The sequence below is a fragment of the Helicoverpa zea genome, chromosome 16 (assembly GCF_022581195.2).
Source record: "Helicoverpa zea isolate HzStark_Cry1AcR chromosome 16, ilHelZeax1.1, whole genome shotgun sequence".
Taxonomy (NCBI): Eukaryota; Metazoa; Arthropoda; class Insecta; order Lepidoptera; family Noctuidae; genus Helicoverpa; species Helicoverpa zea.
Window position 1 is genome coordinate 4,979,897 of NC_061467.1, and position 6,233 is coordinate 4,986,129.

Genomic DNA, 6,233 nt, shown 5'->3' on the forward strand with positions numbered 1-6,233 from the left:
TGTTTTTGAAATATTTTATTTATTAATGTTATTTTCATTTTGTGATATTTGAGTTACCAATTAGTTAGAATTCGTAAAAACTGAAAAAATAAAGAATATGTGAAATTAAAGAGCGTTTCATTTACACCTGGCGTAGAGTTGGGAGATGGGATAGTGAATATATTTATAGCATACAAAGGTAGTGTGATGAGGGTCTCAGTCAAAATATCGGAACAAATATATTCTAAGGGAACCCGATTTATTTTTCAATTGCGTATATTGTTGGCGATAGAGAGAAGGTCGTGTTCTTTTATTCGGTGTGGTGAGGGCCACTAGCTATTTATTTAATAGCTCATTCCAAAGGATCTACAAAAGAGGCTGATAAAAGAAACTGCTCGAGTTATCGAGAATACCAATGGTGGAAACACGCGGCCAAGCCTTTTGATGCCTTTGAACTGAATATTTTAGTTACGCGGAACTTCCGCGGAACAAATATTTATAATATCTTTGTAGCCTAACATCGACAAAGAGTACAGACATGATATGGTCTTATTTTCATTTAACTGCACTCCGAGAATTGGTTTAGATAGTGTTTCGAGGAATATGCTACTAAGAAGCCTACATCTACATTAATAAGGTAAGTACTTGGTGAGTTACACAAAACTTGGTAACCTAGGCCAAAAATTGTTATAATAAAATTCAAACTACATAGCTGGTCTTAACTCTAACTAGTCTAGTCACTACAGACACAATGTTGACTTTTATAGTAACAACGTGAGCATATCTTGTCCACAAAAGCCATAAGAAGCGACCTACACTACCACAAAACGCCTACGTGTGCACTAGCATAATTTACTCTCTTATAAAATATAGAAATGTAAATTACAGTAGAAACTTCTGGAACACCGGCAAATATTCAGGAACACTTAAACGATTCCTCTTTTCGATAATATAGTGGCGGGGCTATCATCTGAAGTCGCCAGCGGAGTTGGCTGTTCAATTATTTATAGGAGACGTCGGCTTTCGGACGGGGAAAGTTCGTTATGGCGTCGCCTCTGACGTGTGCCAAGTGTTTCACTTACGATGTTTATAAATCTATGAGTGTACCTCCTTTTAAGCTGTCTGGCTGAGACAGTTTACGTGTATTGTAGCGAAAATGTTTTTTTTTTTTTGCTTGAAAGCAAATCTTAATAAGTTAGTACCTAGTTACTTTATGGGATTGCTGTTATTTAATGACAGGATGATGGAAAATGAATTTGCTAAGAGAAATAAGGCTGTTGCTTATGAAATACAGGTACCTACGGATCGCCAGAAACATAGGTAATACCACCATAAGCAGTATGGTTACTTCGACAGGACAGAAGTTACATCTATCTTGTTTTTTTACACTACTTAAGAACATACTTAAAATCATATCTACATGGGCTACATGTACTTAAGTATCTAAAGCACTGAGATCGCATAGTATTTATATAACAGTAGCTATCAATATCTTTGGCATTACAGAGAGGTGGTATAAAACAGTCGATGGTGATGTTACCAGGGCTGCACTCGGCAGTCGCGTCACGTGCGGCGCCCGGGGACATTCTATCATTACGCGCGGTATTGCGGTGTTGTGCCCGCAATATATGCCACTAGCCCACCCTGATACAGTGCTGCTTATATTTGACTTGTGGAGGTCAGTAGTTGTAATGAAATATATTAGACTGGTATTAGAGAAGTAAGTATGTAGGTACTGGATTTTGCAACAAAACAGTGACAGTAGTTTTAATCACTTCTCATTTGTCTTTGGATCGCATATATGACAGGATTGATTTTTATATCTTTTCTTTCTTCTTATGTAATGAAAAAACCGGTCAAGTGCGAGTCCGCACGAAGGGTTCCGTACCATTTTAAAAATGAGCAAAAAGAATCACGTTTGTTGTATGGGAGCCCCCCAAAATATTTATTTTATTCTAGTTTTCAGTATTTGTTGTTATAGCGGCAACAGAAATACATCATTTGTGAAAATTTCAACTCTCTAACTATTACGGTTCATGAGATAAGTACAGCCTGGTGACAGACGGACGGACGGACAGAGGAGCGAAAACAATAGGGTCCCGTTTTACCCTTTGGGTGCGGAACCCTAAGAACATATTCGTGTGACAAGTTTCTACAAGCTATAAACTCAAATAGATAACGCGATATTTTTTTAGGTATCTCTAGAGCCTACTTGATATAAAAACTTGACTTTTAATCATCTCTGCACAAAGGCTTCTTTAGCGATTGGTAAGAACTTTTCGTTTATAAACTCAGGAAACTTTTGCACTGTTCCTGAATGAAGTTCTGAGCAACAAGGTGTCATTAACAGCAGCGCAGGCGCCGCTAGGCGGTCGCTCCCTTGCTCGCTAAACTCCAGCCAACTCGCAAACTTTACTTAACAAACACTAGTTTTCTTTTCAATTTCACAAAACGACCGCACCAACTGCGAACATTTCTAGATCCTAATTAAATTGAGATAACATTCGGTACTTACCGTATTTCGCTTCGTTTGTACAATTTTCTATGAATTATTCTTTGGTTTGAATCACATTTCTAAAAACCGAGGGTAAAATGGCGAAAAAAGCAAAACTTCTTAAACAGACAAGCAACGGCAATACAATAAAATTTTGTTGAATCGGCTCCAAAATCTAACTGTGTACTTAATGATAAAAACCTACTTTCGAAGCTATAACGACCCAATAATGACAACCTTTCTCCATCATAAGCCGAATAAAGTCGAAATAATATTTTCTTCAGTCACGTAAGTATTGCGGAACGCATCATTAAGTTTCAATATCGCTGAGAAAGCTCGCTTGCCGCACTCGAGTGGGCGAGACATGGAATCCACGCATTTTATACTGTCAGCGAAAATTCAATCTAGAAACTGAAGTAAATCGACGCTTCGTGATACCAGAAAATATGCAAAAATATTCCTATGAGCTCGGAAATAAACTTGGGAGCTATTCACGCATCAAATAAAAGTCGATTTGTCCAATTTGCAATGAAAATTGTACACACAATGTTTGTAACTAACTCGTATACGCATTACCTAGTGTTTGCAGACACGATGGCGTTGGTTTGTCAAAATAAGGACTCGTTTGCTGCGTAGAATAAAACAAATGCATGAGATTTTATCTATAATTTTAAAAACGGTTGACTGGTGCGGCTGCAATAAAATAAAAAGCTTTTGCAGGTAATTATTCTAACTAGTATGTTGTAACATGCTGGTTTGAACACTGAGCGAAACAAATATTTTTACAAAATTTAATGTGGTGATCAATAGTCAGCATAAATAAATCTAGACACACGGCAGTGTGTCCGCCAAGTTCGAGCAAAAAAAGCGACACACCGGCCGTGGGTTATATTACACGAACCATTTCGGGCCAAATTCGACCCCCCTGTAACTCAAAATCTATTTTATTTATGCATATCAAATTTCTAGTATATGTTGAGACCCCCTCACTTATCTAAAATACAAATTTCATTAATATACCTATTGTAGGTCTTGAGATATTGACGTCAGAAAATAGCTATTTTTACTATACACTCACTGACTGACTGATTCACTGACTCACTCATCAAAAACCTAGACCACTTCCAATGGTCGTATTGACTTGAAATTTGGCATGGAGGTAGGTCTTTATGTCAAGGTAAAGGGAAAAATCTGAAAATGGCCAAGTGTGAGTCGGTTTCAAAATAATGAAGGTGTTTTATACCCGGTGTAAATTTATACCAGTAAGGAACTAAAACTACTAAATTTATCTATATTTATATAATATATCTTCGAATGGTACAAAGGTTTGTATTTAGTCAAAGTAAAGTAAAAATCTGAAAACGGCCAAGTGTGAATCACTTTCGAAAATAACGAATGTGTAACTTTGATCCACGAACATAATATATGATAACATGTCATGTCAGTCAGTTGGTAAATCTAGTCCATTTATTTAATCTAGTTCATTTCTTTGTAAGAAACAGTGCATATAAAAAAATCTAAAAGATAGTATAAATGAGACATTTCTTTAACTAACTTCATCATAAAAAAAAATAAACAACCTTACAAAAATAAATGAAATCCCACCCAAAACAAAAATGTGAAAGACTGCCAAGTTCGATAATATGGGAATGCTTCGCCTATAAAAGAAGTGAGATCTGAATAAGTACCAAGTTCCATACACATACCTCAGTTAAAAATAGTTTACTTGGCAAGTTTTAATAGAAAATTAAATACTTGATTCATTGCGTTTAGTAGGTTTATAACGGTGTATGAAAACTTGCCAAGTAACATCATTAAAAAGTAACTATTTTTAACTGAGGTATGTGTATGGAACTTGGTACTTATTCAGATTTCACTTCTTTTATAGGCGAAGCATTCCCATATTATCGAACTTGGCAGTCTTTCACATTTTTGTTTTGGGTGGGATAAAACTTACATAAAGATACTTCATGTTAACGGCCCTCACACGTGTCTTTCTAACATATCAATCATCATAACCAGACACGATATTTACCTACACAGCTCTCGGTAAAGTAATACAATCAATTTGATATCGCAATCTATCATTTACTAGCAATATACTCTCGGTAGTAAATCAATTTTTCCTAGCCCAATTTTTCCCGATATTCGATTACGGTGGATGGCGAACGGTAGCGGTGTAAACTAGCAATCACGTCAAAATTGAATAAAACTGACACTTGGATATTTTTATGTCATCCTTGGTTTTACTGGTCAAAATGATCAGAAGAAGAAATAACAAACATTAATTGGCTATGTGAATTCGCCCGCATTAAAATATAAAACTACGTAAAATCGTGAATTATTAAGAGGTACATCTCAGTCTTGTGGTCAGTCGAAACGTGGTTCAAAGGCTTAATATTCGAAATATGCAGTTTCACTCCATCTAGCATATCCGGACAGGTACGTTTCCAGTAGCTCCGAGTCAGTTATAAAATGACAAATACAGAATAACAATAAGATACTTAAGTAGATGTGCTGTATATTAATAAACCATTTTAAATTCCTTAAATCACAAATGCATGCGAAGCAAGTATCGTAGAATATTATATTATGTGATGGGAGGATACTTCCCGCCATGTATCCGGCACCACGCCTCGCGTAGCATCCGCGAAGGAACACAACTTTACTACAGCCTGAGTATCCGACATCTCAATATAATATTAATTTTGTGCTAATATTAATTAATCCTTTGCGACTTGCAATGGCTTGACGTTGTTGTTCACAGCGACAATGTGCTTTGTTATTCTAAAAAATATAGAATAGGTTATTTAAACTATTACATCGACGAAGTGGTAGCTATTTCGAGACAGAGGTAGTAATACCTCTGTAGCTTCGTCAAAAAACATGAATAAATAATATCAAGCAAAGAAGCACTTTAAAAGTAAGTACAACGCCAAATACTAATAGGAAAAATACGCGAAGAAAGATAGAAAATTCCATTTAAGTGCCATATTTACTAGAAAGCTCACAGAGACAGCTTATTATTTGTGTACAAGCAGTTGTGACAAGTCCGCCGTCGCTACACAGTACACAAGTTGAGTTTTGCCGCTTTTAACCTAACTTTGTTAAACGCATGGAATAGTTTATTTGTTGAAATCCCTTTTGTTTGTCGAAGCGTCGGTTTGTTCATAGTTATCACAAACAATACGCGCTATTTACATAGTTCAGTCATTATGTGAACCGAGTTCGAACGCCGCAGTTTTACAAAAGTCCCCATGATTGGATCATTGTGCCGGTTTGGCGTATTAGAATAATTGGATAGCCGCGATTGCTGCTCAAACCGGTTTTATTTGCCAAAATTAGTAGAAAATGTTTGCATTCATTGGCGGCCAAAGTCAATAAATGGATATTGATATAGTACTTTTGAATTATTTTAATATAATTACATGAATTACATTAAAAGAATTCAAAAGTACTACATTAACGCGTCTTATAAATAACAAACACTACATAAAGCGCGGTTGTGTTCGGGTAAAACAACATCCACTATACTGCAACAATAATTATCCCGAGCATAACTAGGCTCTAGGCGGTAACTGCATTAATTTATTATACGGCTAGCATCTCGCATGTAACATAGTTGCGCTCCTCGGGGCTGAACTAGTACTAGATTGCATTCCCCGCTCGCTCGGTGACAACTGAAAGAACCATTTCGAGCGTGATCACCTCTTTGAGAGGATTCGACTTCCTTGCACAGCTATAAACATATCAGTAGGTA